General features: G+C 48.5%; 1 pseudogene; it reads right to left on the minus strand.

Moving 5' to 3' along the window:
• Positions 1 to 114: 114 nt before the first annotated feature.
• LOC123946291 lies at positions 115 to 15901 on the minus strand (annotated as a pseudogene).
• Positions 15902 to 25175: the final 9274 nt, after the last annotated feature.

Genomic DNA, 25175 nt, shown 5'->3' on the forward strand with positions numbered 1-25175 from the left:
CCGTTGCCGGGAGGCGCGCACCCGTCTCGCGCATGCGCGCGCATGCGTGCACTGACGCACGCGCGGGCCTCGGCGGGGGAGCCGGCGCCCGCGGCGGGAGTGTGTCCGTGGCGGTCACGTGTCGGCGGCCGGACGCGTCTGCGGAGCGGCTGCCGCGCGGGTCTCTGGAGAGGACCAAGCGGGTCTAGAAGCGCTCCTGAAGGCCTGGTCAGCCAGTGAGCGTGGTCGGGCTCGGGGTGTTCCGTGCGAGGTGCTGAGAAGAGGCCGGCGGTGCTCGGGAAACGTGAGTGACATTGGATGCTCGGCGTCGCCACCCTGTCCCCGAGAGCTGCCCCCCGTGACTCCGCCTTGATGGCCTGCGCCGTGCCGGGGCGCCGAGGGCAGGGCGGCCTGGGACTGCGGAGCGCCGAGGACCGGCCTCGGTGGTGGCGGAGGAGAAACGGACCACGCACTGGCCATCCCGCCGGTATTTGCTTTCCGCAGCGGCCGCCGTAGAGGCGGAGCAACGCGCTCAGAATCGCGCCGGGAGTTGGGATCCACGAAGAGGAGGTCGCGCCGCGGAACCGAAGCGTGTGTCGCCGTGCTCTTGCTGGGAAAGCCCGGCGTGGCCGCAGGGGCTCGGGGCTCGGGCACGTTCCGCTGCGGCGCGATTCGGTGGCGCGACCTGCCCGCGGCAGCGGTGCGCGAGACTCGCCGCGGGCGCCGGGGGCATCAGGCCCAGCGGGAACCAACGGGAAACGTGCTGCAGGAGAGGAGCATCCTTGGAGCCGCGGGAGAGGGAGGCCCTGAAGGCCCGGACTGTGGAAATCCCGCGGTGTGCGCGTCTGTCCTGTAGAAACCGGTTTGCACGCAGCCTCCTGTGCGACGACCCGGCCGGAGAGCCCGTCCCTGGGCCGCGGTGTCCGGGACTCCTTCCCGGCTGGACGGCGCGCGGAACGGTCAAGAACAGGTGGCGCCCGCGTTGGACGTTTAAAGTCAAGCCAGGTTTATGGCCTGTCGCGATGGGAACTTCCGCGAAGAATCCAGAGGAGGCCGGCCGTTTGTTTTTTTCCCTGAGGATCGCTAGGAAAGGCGGCATCCTGCCCGGGACTGTCTGGCTGTTGTCTGTCGTCCGCAGGGCGCGCGTGAACTGGGTGGAGTAATGCGCACCGCGCGTGCAACCAGTCGTGTGAGCCGTGTGTTACTGCGTGGTCTCCAAGGGCGCGCGCGCTGGTGTTTCTGTTTCCATCATCGGAAAGAGAATTCACTGTAGAGCCCCTTCGGGAGGACGTGGGACTTGCCAGAACCGTCCATCTGATGAGTGCCAAGGCCCGGGTCTCACTTCCAGCCGGGGGTCCCTTTGTACAACCCCGGAATGCCTACTGTCGGGGACTCCACAGCTGTTTGTGTCAAGCCCGAAGAGGCCACTCAGCTCTTCCAGCTGCCCCAGGTCCCGGACCCATACTTCCCAGCGACTTGTGAACGCTCCTCCCTTAAACCTTTCCAGCCACCTTCCTCCCTGTTCCACCTCCGGACCCCCAGCCCCACCTCTGCTTTACCATTCTCAGTGCATTGGAGGCACCCTACTCGTGAGATAAAGACATGTCATCCCAGACTTTGCCGAGCTCCTTTCTGACCAGTAGCTTGTGAATCTCCCTGTTTGGTTCTGTCTGTGTGAATCCCATTCATTCCAGCATGGTTCTAGTGCCTTTTTATAAATCGAGCTGTAATTTTTTTTTTTTTTTACCACCAAGTATAAATTCTAGATTACTTGCAGTATAATATTTGGGTTGTTAACCACGGAAGGGGCACAGATAGGTAAGTAGTGGTAGGCTTCCACGTATATACCGTTGACCTTTGAACAACACCGGCTTGAACCGTGTGAGTCCACTTACGTGTGGTTGTTTCTTTTTCCAGTAAGTACAGTATGGTACTATAAATGTATTTTCCATATGATTTTCTGCAGCTCACTTTATTAAGTACAATGTACGACGCATATCATACATTGAACATCATACATCATCAGTACAATGAACATGCAAGATACATGTTCATTGACTGTTTAATGTTTTCAGTAAGACTTCGCATTAACAGGCTCTTAGTCCTGAAGTTTTGGGCGAGTCAGAAGTTACACTTGGATTTTTGGCTGGTGGGGTGGGCAGTGTTAGGGAGTTAGGGTGGGACCCTAACTCCCATGTTGTTCAAGGGTCAACACTATTTATCTTTAAAGTGGCTAGTTAAAATCACAACTTCTGTTGCGGACCGGCGCCTCCTGTGCTAGAATTCAGTGCTTAACGAAATGATAGCTTTAAACTGTCTGTAACTCCGGAGAAGAGAGGCGGTTTGCATGCGGAGCTCTCTCCCTCCGTTGAATTTGGCGATGTGGTTAGTGAAGCTCTTTGCAGAGATCTACAGAATAGTTCTCCAAAGGTGTGAAACCCTATCTCTGAAATCTGCCTTTCAAAAATCCCTTTCACTTTGCTTAACCTCCAAGGATTTTTATGGTTGTCCAAGCTGGATCATTTCCTTCCTTATGTTCAGTAAATCAGTATCCTGATTCTCTCAACACTGGGCAAGGCCTGACCTGTTTTGTCCTAGAGATTTCTCTGCATTGGGCACTCCCAGCATTTCACATCTTATGTCTTTGCATTTTTCGTATCTCAGGCATCAGTGCAGAAGGATGAAAACAAAGTGCTGAATTTTCTAGAGTTCTTCTTTGTTTTCTCTTGAGGCTTTGCACTCACTGAGAAAATAGCATATAGTATGTTTAAAAACCTCAAAACACGGAATTATAGGAAGTAGCATATTGTATCATTTTTCTTTCCTTCTTTCTTTTTTTTCTTTAAAGATTTTATTTATTTACTTGACAGAGATCACAGAGAAGCAGGCAGAGAGAGGAGGAAGCAGGCTCCCCGCCGTGCAGAGAGCCTGATGCGGGGCTCCATCCCAGGACCCTGGGATCATGACCTGAGCCGAAGGCAGAGGCTTTAACCCACTGAGCCACCCAGGTGCCCCTGTATCATTTTTCTGGGAATGAAATTAGCTGACAAGAATTAACGAAAGAAAATCATCAGGACGTGTCGCGGCCCAGTGGTGGCAGAGGCAGAAATTGTCACGAGTTCCAAAGCGAGTGATCCCCCGCGGGCAGAAGCTGGAAAGGGACGCATTCACAGCCTTGAGGCCGAGGGGCCTCAAGGATGTTGTGTGAGTGGAAAGGGGGCCGGGCTGGTGAGGGAGGGTGGTGGGGGGAGTAGTTAAGGCGTCTGGGTCTTGGAGACGAAGCGGAGAGAAGGCACACGAGCCGATCTACTATATCTTTGAAAAGACCCAACTGTTCTTCCAACCTCCCCCCCCCCCGCCACGTCTAAAGGGTTCACCGTGTGCGGGCGCCTTTCCAGACGCTGCTGAGGATAGTGTCCGGCCTGCCTCTGAGGACTCGTAGGAATGATGTGATGCAAACGGTGTTTGTGAGATTCTCCTAAACCAGCCCACCGTCTTCCTGCAGCCGGTCTGACGCTGCTCCTCCCCGTCCACCTGCTTGCTGCTTTTCCCTTGGATCCCTCAACTGCTTTCGTGTCTGGACCTCTCTAATTCTTAGCCTCCTTCCTGCCTGTCCATGCCTCACCTTCCACGTGCTTCTTCTCCAGGTCTGTGGCTTTAGGGGACTGTCTCTGTCTTGGTCAGGAAGAAGAGGGACGGGGCGCACACGCATTGAGCAATGTTCAAATGCCCGTATGTGGTGTAGTTGCCATGTGATCTGAGGTTGCGTTACTTGGAGTAGGATGTGTGAAACAGCGGAGGTGGTCTCTTCCGACTTGGAGTAGGCACGGGGAGAGGCAGGACAGAGGGTGGAGGTTGAGAACGCAGGGCTGTGGAGACAGGCTGCCTGCATTTTAGTAACAGCCTTCATTTCCTAGCTCGGTGGCCTCGAGCAAGAAACTTACTTCCCATGTCTACTTTCCTCGTTTCCAGAATGGGGGACAATGATGGTGATCTGTCTAATGGGGTGGTCGAGCGTGCGCTGAAGTCACGTGATCGCAGCACTGAGAACGGAGCCGTTGGCACGTAAGCACTCCAGAAAGGTTAGTTCTTAGTGTCAGTTCTGGGGCACCTTCTCTGAAGAAGTGCGTGGACCTGATGAGGCCGACTTAGAGGATATGACTGTAAGGGCAGGGGGACAGGACCTGTGATCTAAGGGAAGACCAAAGGACTTAGATGCTCAGAGAAGAGAAAAACCCAGGAGGACAAACGTTTTTTTTCACAGATTCGAGGCAAGTCTCATCGAGCGTCTATTCCGTTCCAGTCTGTATGGCTCTGAAGTGAGGGACTCGGAAATGGTCCTGGAGGAAATGGAGGAGGTGGTGGGATAGAGTCGAGAGGGTAGAGTTCCACGATCACACCAGAGTCCGAATCCTGGTTCTGTCCTCATGTGTGACCTGCAGCTGTACTCAGGCCTTTTGAAGCTCAGTTTATTTATCTGTAAAATGGGAATACTTTGATTGAAAGAGGCAATAGGGACGGTTCGCGGTGGGGCATGACATGGAGAACAAAGGCAAAAGAGAAAGAATTAAACTTCTTACAAGTTAACAGCTCACCGACAAGTCCTTGAGACAGGCAGAGTAACCTTCCTCTAAAAACTCAGCTGCCTCAATGTTAATAATTTGGCTAAGGGCAAAAGGCAACTTTACTTTAACCCAACCTCCAGGATCCTGTAAATCTACTTGAGCATAGAAAATTTCCTTTGGAAACTTCGTTACCTCTATCCCCCCCAACCCCACAAAATGCATGTTAGCAATCACCGCCAAGCATATGACCCAGAGTAAACACCTAAAGGGTCTCATGTCTAGGATTTTATTAGATGGTAGTAAATGACCTTTTCCTAAAAGTAGCTAACCCCTCAAGGTCCTAGGAACCTTGCTTCCAAAATTCCTTGGGGACTTGCGCTCTCCCTAACCCCCTCCCACCTTGAAAGTGTATGACGGTCTACCCCTCACGACCCCGGTGCAGCTCTTCCTAACCACAGGTCCAGTCCCCGTGCTTTAATAAAACCTCCTTTTTGCGCCAAAGGCGTCTCAAGAATTCTTTGTTGACTGTTTGCTCCCGAATCCCAACATTTTCACATCAGGGCAGAAGGGTACCACCAGTGTCCAAGAGCTGGCCCTCACCATGGCAGGTGGTTAGGGAGGGACGGCAGAGATTATAGGGGGAGAGGATCTCCGGTGGACCCCCACTGAGCAGGGAGCCCAGTGCAGGGCTTGGGGCTTGATCCCACAACACTGAGATCATGACATGAGCTGAAATCAAGAGTCAGACGCCCCCTGAATGCCCCAGCTTTTGATCACCCCTGTTCAGAATCCCACAGCACTATCAACACCATATTCTGTGGGGTCTTTTGTCTGCGGTGTGTTGGCATTTAAAGTGAGAGTGTGTATTGGGGGGGGGTAAGAACCTATGACTGTAGGGTGTTCCACGTACATTGCAGATCCTAGAGCAGTGGTTTCCAACTTGTGAGTTTGTGCTCTCCAGAGGCCTTAAAGAGGTGGTAATGGGTTTAATCCGTTTAGGACAATCGAGGGCATTGCTGAGGTGGTAAAATGAGTAAGACAGGGTCTCTGGGCGGGGCTTCGGAAGCTGGAAGGCGATGCAGTCACATAGACACAGAATGGCAGTGCGCTATACTGACCGCTGCGGCAGAGGCATGCTCGGCATCTGGGCGAGCCGGAGCGCACCCTTCAGCACTCCTGACGCTCCAGAAGGTCTGTCTCTATACCCCACAACAGGTCCTCCTAGGTTACGTAAGTGGCGAATTTCCCTCTTGGTTGAGAATGTTACCAGCTTAGTATGGTAGTTCTCATGGTGGCCTGCTGATCCGATCTGACTGACACACTGTCTTTGCCTTTGATTTTTATAAATGAAGAGTTTATAAGTTAACAAGTGTAGGTGGGCAGATGAAATCTTTCAGAACCTGGGAGTTCGCTGGGGGGAAGCGAGCGGATGGCATAAAAGGAATCTGTCCTCCAGCAGGCTATGTCCTGAGCTCACCCGTGTCCTTCCCGCGCTGCTGTTCTGGGCGGGACGTGCCCCCATTCATACGGGGAAGTAGTAACCCCCATAACCCAGTGCGGCCACATTGGGACAGCGTGTCTTTAAAGGGGTAATTAAAATGAGGTCATGGGGGTGGGCCCCCATCCAGTATGGTCGCCACCTTTACGAGAAGAGATTTGGACACAGGTGATGAGGACACGGAGGACACGGAGAAGGCAGCCATCTGCAAGCCACGGAGAGAGGCCTCGGAGGAAACCAACCTTGCTGACGCCTTGATTTTAGATTTCTCACCTCTAGAGTGAGAAAATACATTTCTGTTGCTAAGATGGCCGGTCTAGTATTTTATTCTGACAGCCCTCGTAAATGAGTATGGTGACGGATAACCTTATGTTGAAAGGTAGGCTCTTTGGTCTTGGCACTCGGGACCTTCACATCCTGTCCCCAGTGCATCTGTTTAGTCTCCTCTCTCAACGCTCCCTTCCATGCCTTCTGCACCCTCTGGCCTCTCAGTGTTCACCAGCTGCATCTGCCTTTTCCAGTCTCAGTCCTTGCTGGAGGTTCTCTCTTCCTGGGTCGCTCTTTCTTCTCCTGGTCAGACCTCTGAAAACCTGGCTCAGAGGTGTGCTTTGTGGAGCCTTTCAGAACTCCCAGGCTGAGTTAGAAGCACTGATCATGTTGTATTCTCCTGCCATGCCCTTCTTACCGGATGGTGTGCTCCTGAAGCCTAGGGCCTTGTCTGATTCACCGGCCTCTCTCTGGAGAGAAAACATGGTATAGAATGGATCCGGTGGCTTAAACAACAGGTATTTATTTTCTCACTGTTTCAGAGGTGGAAGGACCCAGATCAAGCTCCAGCAGGGCCCGTTCCTGGTTAGTTGATGGCTGCCGTCTCGCTGAGTCCTCATGGCCTCTCCTCTGTGGGTGGTGTGTGCTGAGGGAGAATAATAAAAAAATAAAATCTTAAAAAAAATAACAAGATATCAAAGGTGGAAGCACGTTTGGAATGGTGGACTCAGGACCGCCAGACCAAACGACCTGAAACAAAAAGTGACAGAATTGAAGAGAGAAATAGACAATTCGACAACGGTTACCGATGTCAATATCCCACTGTCGGTACTGAACAGAACACCTTGCCAGAAGATCCCTAAGGAAAACGATGACTTAAACAATACTCTAAGCCCGCTACACCTAACAGGCATCTTTACACCACTTCACCCAACAGCAGCAGAACACACATCTTCTCAAGTGCACACAACACGTTCTCCAGGAGAGACCATATGTTAGGTCCTAAAGCCTCCTAAAGTTAAAACGATTGAAATCATACAAAGTCTGTACTCAGACTACAATGGAATGAGACGAGAAGTCAATAAAGGAAGGAAGTTTGGGGAATTTAAAATACGAGATTTAAATAGACAGTCATAAATAATGACTAGGCAAAGAAAAATCACCAGAAGAACTAGGAAATACGTAGAGATAAAAGAAAATGAAGCTAATATACCAGAACTCAAGGAAAACAGCAAATGCCATTCATAGAACAAAATTTAAATTAGAAAGAAGATCTCAAATCAATGAACAAAACTTCTACATTAGAAATAAAAGGGGGCACCTGGGTGGCTCAGTGGGATAAGCCGCTGCCTTTGGATCAGGTCATGATCTCAGGGTCCTGGGATCGAGTCCCACATCGGGCTCTCTGCTCAGCAGGGAGCCTGCTTCCCTCTCTCTCTGCCTGCTGCTCTGCCTACTGTGATCTCTCTCTGTCAAATAAATAAATAAAATCTTAAAAAAAATTTTTAAAAAAATTTAAAAAAGGAGGTGCCTGGGTGGCCCAGTGGGCTAAAGCCTCTGCCTTGGGCTCAGGTCGTGATCCCAGGGTCCTGGGGTCGAGCCCCACATCAGGCTCTCTGCTCAGCAGGGAGCCTGCTTCCCTTCCTCTCTCTTTGCCTGCCTCTCTGCCTACCTGTGATATCTGTCTGTCAAATAAATAAATAAAATCTTAAGAAAAAAAAGAGTGGGAATACATGAAATAGAGAAAAGAAATAAAGGTCAAGAAAAACCCAAAATCAATTTTTTAAAAAGGTAAAATTAACAAAAATTTAGCTACACTGACCAAGAAGAGAGAATACTCAAACTGTTAAATCAGAAATGAAAGAGGAGACGTTACAAGAGACTTCAAGCAATAAAAAGGACTCTAAACAATATTCTGCATAATTGTATGCTAAGAAGTTGTATGACCTGGATGAAATGGACAAATGTTTAGGTATGTAAATGTAATTGTTATATCTTGTTGCTTTAAACCTTTTATTAATATATAATGACCTCCATTGTCTTTTGTATTCTCTTTTGATTTAAAGTTTATTTTCTCTGATATTAATAGAGCCACCCCTGCTTTCTTCTGGTTACATTTGTGTGTAGTATCTTTCCGCATCCTCTCGTTTTCCGTCTATTTGTGTATTTGGATCTAAAGTGTATCTTGTAGACAGTGTATAGTTGGATCATGTACTTTTATCCATTGTGCCGATCTCAGTCTTCTGATTCGAGTGTTTATCTCATTTACAGTTAATTACTGAGAAGAAGGACTTCGGTCATTTTGGTCATTTTGCTATTTTTTTTTTTCTGTGTACCTTACAGCTTTTTTATTCCTCATTTCCATTACTACCTTTTGTGTTTAGTTGATTTTTTTTTTTTTTTTTTTTTGCCGTGAAATGTTTAAATTCCTTTCTCATTTCCTTTTGGTTATATTCTGGGCTATTTTCTTTGTGGTTACTATGGAGATTAAATTTCACATCCTTAAGTTATAACACTCTAATTTGAATTTATACCAGCTTAACTTAAATAACATACAAGAGCTCTGCTTTTTTTCCTTAAGATTTTTTTATTTACTGGAGGGAGAGTGAGCGAGAGAGCCGAAGAATGTGTCCAAGAGCATGAAGCAGTAGCAGCAGAGGGAGAGGGACAGGCAGACTCCTGGTGAGCAGGGAGCCTGATGAGGGGTTCAGTCCCAGGACCCTAGGATCATGATCCAAGCCGAAGGCAGCCACTTAGCCAGCTGAGTCACCCCAGGTATCCCACAAGCCCTGCTTCTTTACAGCTCTGTCCTCACCCCTTTTGGTTGTTGATGTCCCTCAAATTACATCTTTACGCATTGTATGCCCAAACATAAATTAATAATTCTTGTAAATGCATTCATCTCTTAAATTATCTAGAAAAAATGTGGAGCTATATATCAAAGTGACAATAATATTAGCTTTTAGGATGATAATTCTTTTAATGTATGTCTCTTAAATCATGGAGAAGACAAAAACAAACAAACCCACATTTATAAACCATTGCTACGATACTAGCTTTTAAACAACTGCCCATGTATTTACCTTTATTGAGATACTTATTTCTTTGTACAACTTTGTTACTGTCTGGTGTCCTATTATGTCACCTCTCAGGACTCTCCTGAGCATTTCTTGCAGGGCAGGTTTAGTGGTATGAACTCCATTAAATTTTATTTATCTGGGGATTATTTTCTCCCTCACTTTTGAAGGATATAGGATTCTTGGTTGACAGGGTTTGTCTTTCTTTTTTTTTTTCTTTTAGCATTTTGAAAGTATTGGCCCCTGTCTTACAGCCTTCAAAATTTCTGATAAGAAATCTGTGGATAGTCTTACTGAGGGTCCCTTGTACTTGATGATTTGCTTCTCTCTTACTACTTTAAAGATTTGCTCTTTGTCTTTCACAAGTTTAATTATATTGTGTTGGTGTGGGTATCTTTGGATTCATCTTGCTTGGACTTCATTGATCTTCTTGAATGTCTATATTTGTGTCCTTCATCAGGTTTAGGAAGTTTTCAGCCATTATTTCTTCAAATATTCTCTCTGCCCTTTTCTCCTACTGTGGGACTCCCACAATATGTATGTTGGGCTCCTTGATGGTGTCCTACAGGTCCATTAGGCTCTGCTGATTTTCAATCTTTTTTTCTTTCTGTTCCTGAGATTTGATCATTTCCACTGTCCTAGCTTCAAGGTCAGGGATGCTTGCTTCTGCTTGTTCAAATCTATCATTGAATCTTTGTAGTGAATTTTCCATTTCATAGATTTTTTTTTTTAAAGATTTTATTTTTAAGTGATCTCTACACTGAACGTGAGGCTAAAACTCACCACTCCAAGATCAAGAGTTGAATGCTCCACTGACTGAGGCAGCCAGGTGCCCCGTGAATTTTCCACTTCCGTTATCTTACTTTTCAGTTCCAGAATTTCTTCTTGGTTTCTTTTAGGGTTACTGTTCCTTTATTCATGTTTCCATTTTGTTCCTACATCATTTTCTTTCTTCAGATCTTCCTTTAGTTCTTTGAACAGTTTACAGACTGCTGTTTTAAAGTCTTTGTCTAGTACCATCGGGTCTTTTCAGGGACAGTTCCTGTTCTGTTTTTTCCTTTTGAATGGGCCATACTTTCCTGCTTCTTTTTTTTTCTTTTAAGATTTTATTTATTTATTTGATAGAAGACACAGCCAGAGAGGGAACACAAACAGGAGGAGTGGGAGAGGGAGAAGTGGGCTTTATTCTGAGCAGGGAGCCCAATGCGGGGCTCAATCCCGGGACTCTGGGACCCTGACCTGAGCCGAAGGCAGACACTTAATGACTAAGCCACCATGCCTTGTGATTTTTGTTATTGTTTAAAACTGGACATCTGAATCTAATAATGTGGTAATGCTGGAAATCAAATTCTCCCTCTTTCCTGGGGCTTGGTGTCTTTTGTTATCATTATTTTTTTAATTGTAAGCGGCTCTGTGCTGGAGGTCAACCTGAGGTGTGAACTTAACATCTCAGGTCTCTTGCAAGCCTTTCCTTGGGCATGTGTGAATCATTTCTAATTTTTCCTTTATATGCAAGTATTTTTGAATGTCTTAACCTTTAATGTCTGGCTCCCAAGAGGGGAAAAAAGAGAATAATGAAGGTGGGGGAGGAGAAAGGGACTCTGGCCCTTTAGATCCCCAGAAGTCACTTGAGCCTTGGGGTGGGGGGACTTCCAACTGTGTAGGGGGGTGCAACAGCAATGGCTGCTCCCTTCCGTCTGCACCTCCAGCCAGAAGCCGCAGTCAGTGACCAGAGCTGAGACCACCAGTTTTCGGATGGATTTAGAAAACAGGGTCCTTTTTGCCCTCCCCAGCTCTAACCAGCTGTTTGCCAGCCGCTGCAGGAACCAACAATGACAAGCCTTGTTTATTAAATCTTTTTCATTTTGTAATACCCGCTCGCTGCGTCTTGTGTTTCATATACGCCCAAGTCTATTTCGGCTGTCTGTATTTTGATTCACGGTATATTATTTCATAGCAGTAACTTAATTATAATGACTTCATGGTAAGCTTTGATAACCAACGAAGTAAGTCTCCCTGCATCATTCAAAGCATTCTTGGTTACAGTTTGGCCTTTTGCACTTACACAGACATTCTGGAATCAGTCTACAAGTTCTTCAGAAAGCCCTGTTGAGATTTTTGTGTGAAATTGCATTTAATATTAACATTTAATATTAGTTTGAGGAGCATTCCCATCTCTAAAATATCAAGTTTCCTCATCTGTTTCTTGCTCAGAAACTTTTACAATTTTACACATTTAAAAAAAAAAAGATTTTGTTTACCCATTTGAAAGAGAGAGATCACAAGTAGGCAGAGAGGCAGGCAGAGAGAGAGGAGGAAGCAGGCTCCCCGCCAAGCAGAGAGCCCGATGTGGGGCTCGATCCCAGGACCCTGAGATCATGACCTGAGCTGAAGGCAAAGGCTTTAACCCACTGAACCCCCTAGGTGCCCCTACACAACTTTTGTTTCATTTGCTCCTAGATACCTAAATATTTGTAACTATTGTAAAACTAATTTAAAAGTTAGTTTCTAGATATTCATTGTGGGCATATAGACAAATCATTGACTCTTGGATATTCATCTTATATCCTGCAATCTGACTGCACTGTCTCCTAGCAATGGCTTGTGCGTGATCCTCTTTGATTTTCAATGTTGGAGCCTCTGCAGACAATGACTGTTTGGTTTCTTCATTTCCAGCGCAGTGTGTGTGTGTGTGTTGTCTGACAGCATTGGTCAAGATGGGGTGGAGGGGAACACTGGAGGGTAAGTGTAAAAATATTATTACTCAGCCCTAAATTATACTTGCTCAGTTCTTCTTTGACTCATGAATTATTTTGAAATTTTCAAAAATTACAACTTACATTTTTTGCTTATTTTTGTCACTGATTTCTATTTTTATGGTAGTACATTCAGGAATTGGTCTTTATTATATTGTTTTTTTGTATTTGTTGAGTCTCGCCTTATAGCTTAGTACATGATCAATATTCATGAATGTTCAATATGCCCTTGGAAAGATGGTGTATTCTCCCACTTTGATTGTGGATTTGTTAATCTCTCCTTATAACTCTGTCAATTTGGGGTTTATATGTTTTGAGGTTGTGTTGTTAGGTTCAATAGAGGTTCAGAAATTTTGTACCTTTGTGAGAAAAATGTTCCTTTTATCATAGCCTCTTAACTCTAATGATACTTTCTGTCTTTTATTTTTTTCTGATACTGAAATAACTGCACCAGCTTTCTTTCAGTAATATTTGCCTGGTAAACCATTCCTCTCCCTCCGGTCTCAATCTTCAGGTGCTTCAGCTACGGTACGTTTCTTATAAATAAATAAATAAACAAAGGTGCACTTTCCTCCCTTCTGCCTTGTCCGTGAGCTTGTCTTCCAGTGCTGACTTTACTCCGCGAGCAGTTACAGTGACTGTACATGCGTGCGCTTCATTTCTGCCACCTACTTTTGTACTTCCTACTTTTTTTTCTTGAAGATTTTATTGATTTCTTGGACAGACAGAGATCACAAGTAGGCAGAGAGGCAGCCAGAGAGAGAGGAGGAAGCAGGCTCCCCGCAGAGCAGAGAGCCCCATGTGGGACTCGATCCCAGGACCCTGAGATCATGACCTGAGCCGAAGGCAGAGGCTTAACCCACTGAGCCACCCAGGAGCCCCCGTACTTCCTACTTTTTATGTGTTTTTTTTAATTTATTTGACTTTTAAAATCTCCTTTTTAAAAAAATATTTATTTATTTGAGAGAGAACACAAGTGGTGAGGGGGCAGAGAGAGGGAGAAGCAGACTCTCCTCCAAGCAGAGAGCCCATCTTAAGGCTTGATCCCAAGATGCTGGGATCATGACCTGACCTGAAGGCAGGCGCTTAACCGACTGAGCCACCAGGCGCCCCCCAAAACTCTTATCTTTGGCTAGGTGGATTGAGTTTTCATTGTATCCCTTCCTCCATTTCCACCCCACCTTAAAGGTTTGAGATTTATTCTCTTTCTATACTTAACATTTATTTTGACTTAATCTGAAATTAATTACTACCTCTCCTTTAGTTTTGAATAGTACCCAAACCTTAAAATGCTTTAATCCAAACACACCCCTCCTATCTTTATTCCATTGTTGTTCCTTACTTCACTTGCATTTCATTTTTGTAGTCTTCAAATCACTTCCTAGTGCTATTGTTTTGTCTTTTGCGGGGGGGCACAGAAGGAGGAGAGAATCTTAAGCAGACTCCTCGCTCGGCACAGAGCCTGACATCGGCCTCAACCTCATGACCCCGAGAGCATGACCTGAGCCGAAATCAAGCATCCAATGCCCAAGCAACGGAGCCGCTGCAGGCCCCTGGGTGCTGTAGTTTTCAAATGGGCTGGTTTAGATTGGCCACATGGTTGCCAATACTTTATCCAGCACTTTTTCTTAGATTTCTCTCTTCCAAGTGTTTTCTTTCTGAAATAAATCCTGTAGTATTTCTTTCGGTGACAATTTCTATAATGGTATTCTTTTAGTCTCTTAAGAAAAAAAAAAAAAACTGCACAAAACCCTCTTTTCTCCCTCATCGCTGTATTGATATTTAGCTGGAAAGGGAATTCTAGATGGACCTGAATTTTCCCTCTGCAGGAAAATCATTCTGTGCCGCAGCCAGCCAGTCGGTGGAGGGCCTGAGCTTGACTTCCAGCCGCCGTGGCCCTGGAGCCTCGTTCTTAGCCAAGTCCTTTGTATCTGAAGTCACCAAATAATATATCATTTGAACAGGAACAAACCGTATCTTGATAACACATAGGCATATTTTAAAATAAAATATCCGTTCCAGTCAGCGTTTTTTGGAACTTCCCATATGCTAAGCGACATGGGGGTACAAAAGACTATGGCTCTTTGGTGGAGAGAAGTGCGGTCCTGCTGGGGAAGCAGGTTCGCAGCAGCATTTATCCTGCTGGGTTCTAGCATCCCGGCCAGTGTTCTGGGCCTCCCGATACTTGGAAACGGAAAACATAAGACTCTCTCTTTTGTTTCCCCGCTGGAAAACACCGATAGTGAAGTAAAGACGTCAGTACTCACAGTAGAGAAGAGGTTGTATAAGCCGAGACTGCCTTCATGTTGTTAAAACAAATGCCTTGTTCCACTTGTAATCATAAACACTACTCTAGTAAAAGAGGTACGCTTCCCTCTCCTTCTGGTCTCCGTGCTTGCATGATCAGCCTCAGTTAAAATGAAGTGACTCCTTAGACAGTCAAGGAGAAAAGAGAGAGAGGAAACCCACACACCACAGCCTAGACAGCTCTATCTAGTACCACTGGGCTGAGATTGAGGTCCCCCCGCCCCGTACCAGCCACTCATCCCGACCCCCAGCTTTGCTGGAGTGAGGATTCACTTCCCCCCAACCATGGACTCGGTAAGAAGAGAAGGTTGAATAGGAAGTTAAAAAGGTAGAGAGGGCTGCCTCTTCCTTCCCGTTGTCATGAACAGGGTTGGCTAACACTGCAGTGTGTCCTTGCTGGCCGATACCTGATGTGGGGCTCGGCTTTTCACACTATAACTCATCAAACTGGGATATACCCCTGCTGGATCTAATCCCTGGTGCCTCTCTCTTATCATCTTCTCTCTTTTTTTTTTTTTCTAATTTTTTAAAAAGATTTTATTTATTTGACATAGAGAGATCACAAGTAGGCAGAGAGGCAGGCAGAGAGAGAGGGAAGCAGGCTCCCTGCTGAGCAGAGAGCCTGAAGCAGGGCTCAATCCCAGGACCCTGAGATAACAACCTGAGCCGAAGGCAGCGTCTTAACCCACTGAGCCACCCAGGCGCCCCTCATCTTCTCTTTAAAGAGGTTCCTTTCTTCCTAGGAAACAAAAATATTCTGCCTCCAGAATTACCTTCGAGGGGTTTTGCTTGCTCTAGAAGTTGACGCTCCCTGCTCAAGCATGCTCGGTGTGGGCTGATGGACATAGCGCACTTACTGGTTGGCCAACACAGCCGCCGAGCATCTGCTGGGCATTCTGGCGGGAACACGGAGAATCTGGGTCTGCAGATCAGCACAGACAGGATGAAATGCACACCGGGTCAACGTTGCTTTCCCCTAGAAGCGTTCTGATACTGTTCAGTGGTGACTTTGTGGAATTCTGAGCTCCTCTCCTTCCGTCCAGCCAGCTGCTCTCTGCAGAACGTGTCCTGCTTCTTTATCACTCCATCTTTCTCTCCCAGCTGCTTAGCCAGGTGCTTTGCCTTGGCTCATGCCTCTTCCCTTGATACCCTCTCTCCCTAGGAGTAGCTCTGGTTAACTCCTCCCTCTCCGGCTCTTTGCCTTGGCTTTAGTCGTTCTGAATTTCAGAATCTTTGTTGCCTTGCTCCAATGAGACCCTCAGCTACTTTGGTCTTCACTTCACCAGAAACTGAGGCACCAAGAGGACCAGAATAGTGCAGAGACTTTGAACCAGATGGGGAGCATCATGCAATCGATCACATTTTCCAAAAACTGGATGACCTCACCATGGTGATGTTCTCATTCTCCTTGGCCTTGAAGGTGACCCAGCGTATGCTGGCGGTCCCACCCATGGCTCCTGCTTCTGCCCTCATGGAGACCTGGCTTGCACCTATGAGCACTTCAGGCCCCATGGAGCCGCCCAGAGTCTTCCCTTGCAAAGTGGGAGCAAGGCCACGACTCCCCATGAACCATCCATGCCCTGTATACTGATTGCCATATGCAGACTGGGTGGGGAACACCCAGAAGGCAAGCTAGAGATAAGGGTGTGTACATATCTTCCTGGTTTATTTTGAAAGTGAGAGATTCTAGAGACTGGGAGAGTGCAGAGGGGAAGGAGGAGAGCCAATACAAGTGTCATTCTCATGTTGATCACTGTGTCTCTGTAACTCCGTTGTTCTCCAGAGAAGTAAGCAGAAGAGATTGATTTTAAGTAATTGGCTCATGATTATGGAAGCTAGGAAGTCCAAAATCTGCAGTGTGGGCCGGCAGGCTCAAGACTTGAGAGCGAAGTCCAAAGGCAGTTTGCTGGAGAATTCCTTCTTGCTCCTAGAGGTCAGTCTTTGTTCTCTTTGGACCTTCAACTGATTGGATGAGGCCCACCCCGATTATGAACGGGATTCTTCTTTACTTAAAGTTCGCTGTTTTAACGTTAATCTCATCCAAAACACCCTCCACATTGACATGTGAAACTAACCATCACAGGCTAGGCCCCCTGGTACCTCCCAGCAGCATGTAGAGTGGACCTCAGACGGTACAAGTCTGGACAGAGAGCTGGACAAGTCTGGACAAGTCTGGACAGCACACTTGTGGGCTGGCACTCCATGTCCCTTGGCCGAGACTTGTCCTGTGGGATGTGAACTCTCAATTCCTGGTTGTGGATGCATGAATGCCGGGCAGGTTCTCAGGTTCTCCACTTTCCGCTAGAGACTTCTAGACTTACTGTTTTTCCCACTCACAGGAAAAAGCATTTACCTTTTCGTCACCCCCCGGGAATCGTCACTGTCTTCTCTGTGCCTTAAGGCCCCTTCTCTGACCATTGCTGTCACTGTGCCCTGCAGGCCTTATGACCACACTGTCCTGTGATCCCTGTTGAACTCCCCGACTGCCACAAAGCCTCTGTGGTCAAGGACCTGCCCTGTTGTTCCCATTTCCTCGGTTCCTTCGTTCTTATTAATTGCTTTAATAAGTGTAGCTGGAGCAGATGGAACAGGTTTTTCTCTTTCTGACTCTACCAGTGTTTTATCACCACTGGGGTCGTTCTCGTCGTGCATTTAATACTCTGAGGTTGGGCCCCGGCCCAGCCTCTTAAGCCCTGTGGCCCTATTTTCTCACACATGACATGAGAGAAATGTTATTACTCAAAGGCTTGTCGCTGGGTGGAATGAAGCGGTAGGTGCAAAAGCCCTTGCTACCTATAAAGCAAAGCAGAGGTTCAGGTTGTGACCGTGACTGTGCCCGTGGCCGAGGGTGCCAGCTGGCCCCCAGGATCCGCTCTCTGCATCCCCCTCAGAAATCAACATGCCGTGGAGCTCGGCGGGAAATGATACTTCCCATCTCCTTTGTTGCTGGGACGGCCTGGTGGCCACGTGCTGGGACGTGTGCAGACACTGTGGTCCAACTTCTGGGGTATTCCCGACATGGAAGGTGAGCTCTGGTCCCAGAATGGGGCTCCTTTGCCCTTCTTGCAAGCTACAGCGTGAGTGTGCTCACCACCGCCGTTTTACCCTGGCAGGAAGACCGCGCACTCGGGGTCCGCACGGCAATGAGCCAGAAAGGGACCGGGTCACCATCCTGGCCCTTGGGACTGTTTGGTGACCAGGAAAGAAGTAAGCCACCATAGTTGAGTCTCTCTGTTTCAGCAGCTGGGACTTCGTGCTGTTATTTTAAGTACGGTGTCGGCAGGAGCCTCAGCTACCCAACGCCTCCGCTACTGTTGACGCTAAACTCACGTTGGAGAAGAATCCCGTGGCCTTCTTTCTTAGTGAGGACATTAAGTTGGAGGGACAGAAGAAATTGAGGGCTGTATTATACCAGGCGGGTGAGCTGGCCTGTTTTTCCCGCATTCTCGTGGAATAATTCCAGACAGAAGCACTGATTTCATATCAAACCGTGTGCTTCGTGAAGCCTTGGGCGGAGGAAGTGGGAGTGATTAATGAAACCTTTGCCTCCTTGTCGAGGCCTCAGCCGGGTCTTCCTGCGACACAGCGTTCATTAACCAGCTGGCCTGTAAGTTGGGGCCGAAGAAATTTTTCCTCGGAGGAAAAATCCCGGTGCTCTTAGTCTGACCGAGCTAAGCTCAATTCCAGGGTCATTATTACCCAGCAGTGAAGTTACTTCATCTTTCTGAGTCCCTGATTATGATGTTGATGATTAATTTCCATCTGTTAAATGAGGACGCTGCTGTCCATCCCCCAAGTGCTGCCAGCTCGCCTGTCATTGCGACCAAAGGGTCTAGCACGTGCCTAGGCATTTCACACACTTCGTAGAGGCTAATTGCCGTCTTCTGTCTTCCTTGCTCAGAAGAAAATTGGGGGAAGCCTTTATTGCAAAATTTTTCTCAAATTACCTTAGAATCCCACCTTCTCGGGAAGTACTTGAGGCTCCCTTCCAAATGGATGTAATTTCTAAAAAGCTTACAAAATGCTTTTGCAGGCCTTTCAGGGCACATTATTTCTGATTCTGAGGTTGGCATGTGTCGGGGGGGATAGGGGAAACTTAATTCATTATGAAAGTTGCACTGTCTGGGAGACCTGGGCCCCGGAAGGGAGATCTGGGCCCTAAGGCAGCTGTCAGATGTCAGATGTCTCTCCTGTGGAGTGTCCTTCCCCCACACCCCCATCGACCCCTGCACACCCAGCTCCCATCCGACAGTAATGGACAGCACAGCCCCTTCCACTCTGCTTTGCACAGTGCAGGGGCATTGCAGGCCGGCAGCAGCCAAGCTCTGAGAACCACCCCTTTTGCACGGGGACAGCTTTCCTTCATTCAGCACCTACCCAGTGGCCCAAGACTGACTGGTGGTGTCCTCTAGTCCTTGCCGACCACCCACCCCTCTACAAGCCTCTTACAAACATTATTTGAACCCAGGGAACTCATTCCTTCAAACCTGGCCGGGCACCTGGCACCTGATGTTCAGTCAGAATTGGACGTGTTTGAACCCAGTCTCATGACCTGGGTCAACTCATTTCATGTCCCCAGACTTCCTTCCATTGCCTTCTCTGCTGCAGGAGGGACTTCGAGTGAGGCACTCTCTCCAAGGTGCCTTTCAGCTCTAAAGTTCTCATACTCAACGTGTGATGTCACTTTCCAGTAGCTTCTACTCTCCCCCTAGTCCTTCCATCTCCCCCATCCCAGCCCAAAGACAATTATCAGCATGGCCTAGGGTTTGGGGATATAGATCTAGTCTTACCAGAAACTGAGATTACTCCCGTTTCTTTCCTTTCTTTTATATCCAAGACTATGATCGTGATTCTTAGCATTTGACCCCTCATTGATGTGCTGGAGGTCCCCAGGACTACTCAGGTTCAAAATTTGCTCAGAGAAGTCACAGAACTCAGAAAAGTGCCTGTGCTCATGGTCACAGTTTGTTACCAGGAAAGGATACGGATTAAAATTGGCAAAGGTGGGGCACCTGGGTGGCTCAGTTGGTTGGGCGGCCAACTCCTGATTTGGGCTCAGGTCATGACCTCGGGGTCCCGGTGGAGTCCTGTGGGCAGGGCCTCCTTCCCCCAGCAAGGACAGTGGAGGGAAGCGGGTGGATTCGGCAGACATTTGCTCTGATATGAGGAGGTAGAATCGGTAAAATGTGAGGATTGCCAGACAGGAAAGTCAAGAATGACCCCCAGTTTTCCGCTTTTGCTAAAGGCAACATCAGAGGAGGCCTGGGTCTGGGGAGGGAGTGGAGGCGGTGAGTTCAGTTTTGAACATACTGGTGTGCGGTGCTGCTGACAGACCCACGAGGGTCTGCGGTTCGAAGAGGAGGTTGGAGCTGGGAGTCCTAGGTGTCCGAGGAGTAACCGAAGCCCTGGAGGGTTGAGTTGCCTCGGGCTGGGATTCGGGGTCAGAAGGCACGTTCTTGAGGAGCTCCGGTGGTGCTAAGAATCCTTGGTAAACCAGCTAGGGAGACTGAGGGCCGCCAGCCTGGGATGCGGGCAGAAAGCTAGAAGGCCTCTAGTGTTCCAACAAAAGGCGTGGTCGGGGGGTCTTGAGTGTGAAGAAGGATTATCTTAGATGACAATTATACATCAGTTGGATCTAGCAAAATGACGGGCCCTGGGTGATGCTAGGAGGAGGAGGAGGAGGAGGAGGGGGAAGGGGAGAAGGAGGAGGAGGAGGGGGAAGGGGGAGAGGGAGGGGGAGGAGGAGAAAGAAAAAGCCTTTTTGGAAGAGGGAGGGTCGACTGTAGTGCTTTGCAGTGGCTTGAGAGATGAGCAGCAGAGAAGCTTTGGAAAGCGAGAGCTAGCATAGACGACTTCACAGAGGTCTGGCGGAGAACAGATGTGTAGAGACTGGGAAATTCCTGCAGGGGCAGCAAGTGCAGGAGTGGAGGCTTTTGTTGTTGTTTTTGTTCTTCAAAGTGGAGGAGCGCTGAGCCTTAACAGAGAAGGTCTAAGAGGAGGCTGAGGATGAAGAAGGGAGCTCGTGAATGGAATGCAGCCCTCGAGAAGATGGGGGCTGGACCCCAGCGCACCAGGGGGACGCTGACCCCAGGAGAGCAGGAGGGAGGGAGGGAAGGATGCGTGCAGGTGCAGGGAGAGTGAGTAGAGCCGCTCCCTTCCTCGGAGCCATGGGAGGGAGCCCGGGAGCCGGCTCTGTTAGCTCAGCGCACCAGCCTCCTGCTGTACTGTGAGCCGTGATGCAAGTGGGAGTGGATCTGAGGCTCTCGTGGGGTCACAGAGAAGTCGGCGAGACAAACCACCATGACCAGAGCTCACCTTCGTGCAGCACGGACTCGGGGCCAGGCGGTCGTCGCATTTCGTCCCGCACAGGAACCCCAGGGAGTGGGCAGCTGCGTGCGTCTATGTTAACAGATGCGGGGATGGAGGGGCAGAGACACTGAGGCGGAAGGAAACGGCGGTCTGGAATGCAAATCCAGGAAAGCACTCTGCGGGCAGTGCTCCCCGTGACAACATCACACATGGGCTCCTGCTCCTACACCACGTCTCAGGAAAATGACCGGCCAGGAGCCGCGCGTCTGGCTGTCATCACTTTTCCGGGGCAGTCCCGGTTTATTGCCATCTCGTCTTCTCGGTGAGGGCGGTTCGCTCACTTTCCTGCTGGCATCCCTTCCGCTGGCATGCTCCTGCTCACCCTTGGTAATCCAGCCTGCCAACCCCCTGCCTCCGCTGAAAGCTGGCCTCTGTTTTAATCCTCCTTGGTTTTTAGTTATAGTTATTTTCTGCATCCCAAACTGGGGCACAAAGGATTTGTTTTAATTTGGGCATCTGTGTGGGCTGTCTTAACAAAAGGCTCACGGAGAAGATGATGTGAGATTTTAATCTTCAGCCTGAACCTCTCCCCTGAACCCTGGTTGTGTACACAGCATCGGGATTTGGATGCCTAACAGGTGTCTCCGACTTCCAAGCTTGAAGCCCCGAAGCCTGAGCTTCACCGTTGACCCTCCCTTCCTGGTCTGCTCTCTCCCGCAGCCGTCCCCTCTCAGTTGGCGGTATCTCTACAGTGCCCTAGGTGTCTCCGTAGTTATCTCCATAATGGTAACACTACTCAGCTGAGAACTGCCTCATATGGAGAGGCATAGATACAATTTTATAGAGAACACAGATACAATTAAATGAGAACTACTTCATTCCCACCGCCCAAAGCTGCAAGGCTCAGCATCCTTCGCCACGGCTGACCACTCTGTCCTCGAAATACCTAATTCTGGGGGCGCCTGGCTGGCTCAGTCAGAAAAGCATGTGCCTCTTGGTTACAGATGAGTTTGAGCCCCATGCTGGGTGCAAAGATTACTTAAATAAGTGAAACTCCAGAAAAAGAAAAAAGAAAAGAAATACTCCCTTCTGTAGTGTACTGTGATACTCAGGGAATTTGTCTCGATTTCCATCTGCCTCAGAGTGTGCCCCTTCTCAGCTCCTCCAAAACCTCTAAGTGTTGGCGTTCTCCAGGTCTCTCTTGTCTACTCTTTCCTCTTTTCTTGTCTGCACTCTCCAAGGGTTCTCGTGTCTTCTTGAAACTTCAACTTGAACTCAAAATGCATCTTCTGTCCTGAACTTTCTCATGAGCCCCAGGCCCTATGTCCAACTTCCTTCTCATCATTTCCATGTGGACGTCTGAACGCATCTCAAACGACATTCTGCCAAAACCCAGCTGTGGATCTCCAGCACCCCATCTCTCTGAATGGCACCCCCATGGGCTTAGATCATCTCTGCTTCTTCCTTTTCCCTCAAATCCCACATTGAAACAGAGGAATTCTGGTTCACTCCACCTCCAAAACACAATCTGCTGTATCCAGCCACCTCTTTTCATCACCTCTGCGTGAAGACTCCCTGACTTGCTTCCCCTTCCACTTATTCTCTCTCTCTGAATGTAACTTTTGTGGGTTTGATGCGCTGATGAACTTTTTCTCTGCCTTTCTTTTCCTTTTTGAACAGAAATCAACTGAGAGGGAGTATTTGTGCATTACCTTAAAGAAAAATAATACGCAAATACAGGTACCGATATCTTTTTTTTTTTTTTCCTTCCAGCCCCTGTACCATTACCTTTCTGTCAGGAAACAGAGTGTTGGGACAGGGCTGCATTGTACAGGTTGTGCACTGCACAACTCTAAGGGAGCAGATTGGCATGGTGGTTCAACAGGACTGTGTCTGCAATCGGACTTACACATTCTTTCTTAAATTGAGTTTTTAAATTGCGTTCAAATGTATCAAACATAAAATTGATCATTTTATCCATATCCAGAACTTTTTCATCACCCCAAATAGGAACTCTGTATTGTTAAACAAGAACTTCCCATTTCTGATCTCCCTAGCCCGTGGCAACCTGTATTAAGTACTTACCTAAGTGCAATCATACAGTATCTGTTCTCTTGTGTCCTTGTTATTTCTGTGCATTCTTTTATACTTTCTCATTTGAAAGTTAAAATTTTTAGGGGTACCTGAATGGCTCAGTCAGCTGCGGGTCTGACTCTTGATTTCAGCTCAGGTCATAATCTCAGGCTCATGACACGAGTCCCGTGTGGGGCTCCGCATGGAGGCTGCTTGAGATTCTCTCCCTCTCCCTCTGCCCCTCCCCACCCCATGCTTGTGCGCATGTGTTCTCTCTCTCTCTCTCTCTCAAAAAAGTTAAAATAAAAAAAAAATAAGTAGCACACGGTGTATTATGCCTGTGAACAAATTTAGTTCAAGATGCTTTTGAAACTAGTTTATCCTTCTTGAATCCCTTGTGGGTAACTTCGTTGTAGCATATATAGTTTGTCTCCTAAGGTCTCAATGTTACATCGCTTTGAAAGAAAACGTTTTGTCGTGACGATGCTTTTAGTCAGCCTCCTGGAACTTCTCCGACACCCACCTGTAGGTGCGCTTCTTTGTAAAGCCTGGTTTTAAGCAAGCACCCTGCTAAGTCGATTTAACTGGAGTCCCCCAGCCCCGCACATCTGATCACCCTTGGGATCGGCTCGAGTACTCATCCTCCATGCCCCCCCCCCCACACAAGGTGAGGTCTGGTCACAACCACCTGTCTTCAGCAAAGAACCCCGTCAGGTTGGTTTAGCTCCATCCCCCCCACCGCCACCCCCGATGTTCCCTCGATAATTTTGCACCCGCTGACCCCCACCTGCTCCACGGCTGGAAGCCCCCACTTACCCGCACTGTATTCCAAGTTGAGCCCAGCCTCCCTCCAGCGTGGCAGAAGCTCCTAGTGCTGGGCCCTGCGCACGAATACAGCGTGCTTTACCCTTTCTCTTTTTTTAAATATTTTATTTATTTGACAGAGAGAAATCACAACTAGGCAGAGAGGCAGGCAGAGAGAGAGGAGGAAGCAGGTTCCCCGCGGAGCAGAGAGCCCGATGCAGGGCTCGATCCCAGGACCCTGGGATCATGACCTGAGCCGAAGGCAGAGGCTTTAACCCACTGAGCCACCCAGGCGCCCCTGCTTTACTCTCTTTAACAAGTGTTACTGAATATTTGTTTCCTTAACCATCTCAGCAAGTTGAATGTATGGCAGTCTTTAATAGAGGAAAAAAGTGCATTTGACTTTCACAAGCCATTTTTGCTTTCCTTTGGGACCAGAGCAGGGGTTCAGATTTTATTTCAAAATGTTGTTCCCCATTTACACCACCACCAAATTTCCCTCCTTTTTTCTTTCTTTTCTATCTCTTTCCCGTCTAAGCCCATCAGAGCTCAAACTTGCTGCCAGAAAAATCCAGTCACCTCTCCCTCCTTTAAAGCCAGACCCTGCCAGCTGCACTCTGGTGCACGGGTCAGCCACAGGCTGCGGGAGGGCAAAAGGCTCCAGGAATAGAAGGCGGGAAAGTTGTCCTCGGTGGGCCTCTTAATTGCACATGAAGAACGCTGTGTCCTTTCCTGAGCATCCTTTCCCTGCCCCACCCTGCGGGCCCCACTCTTCCCACCGATGACTGACCACAGCCAAGCTCCCGACTTTGCTCTTTTCCAGATTAAAGAAAGAATAGTCCCACATACCTCCTCCAAAGGGTGCTGGGAAAGTATTAACCAGCCCTCATCTTAAAACCAGCTTGGACTTGGGGCTCCTGGGGGGCTCCGTCGGTTAAGCATCCAGCTCTTGGTTTCGGCTCAGGTCATGATCTCAGGATCTTGGGATCGAGCTCTGAGTTGGGCTCTGGGCTCAGTGGGGGGTCTGCTTGTCCTCTGCCCCTTCCCTGACTCGTGCTTGCTCTCACTCGAATCAATAAAAAAAATAAGTAAAATCAGCTGGGACTCAGGTTGGCTGGAGTGGGATTCTCCATTCTCTCTTGACCTGCCTAAAATCCCTCCTGCTGGGTGGAGTCGGGACAGAATCGGTCACATGGTCTTAGGGAGGAGGAGGAGGAGGCCGGTAACTAGCTCACATTACTCAACCCTCCCCACCTCTCAGTGTTTGCTCCTTTAATCCCCCAACAACCTAAAAGGGTAAAGAGACTGGGGCCTGAGAGCCAGTTGGGCCTGTCACAAAGCTGGTGAACATCTGAGGCCGAGTCTGAGCCAGGAACCCACAGCCCGAGCCGCGCAGCTGGCTCTCCAGAGCCTGGCCCCAGCCTAGCCCTGAACCTGTGTTTCCTGGATGCCAGAACCAAAGTCCCTGCATACCGCTGTCCCCTCTGAGGAAGAGAAGAGTCACTTGAGGCCACCCGAGCATCGCCACGTTTGCGGCCAC

This window comes from Meles meles, chromosome 7 (genome assembly GCF_922984935.1).
Source record: "Meles meles chromosome 7, mMelMel3.1 paternal haplotype, whole genome shotgun sequence".
Taxonomy (NCBI): Eukaryota; Metazoa; Chordata; class Mammalia; order Carnivora; family Mustelidae; genus Meles; species Meles meles.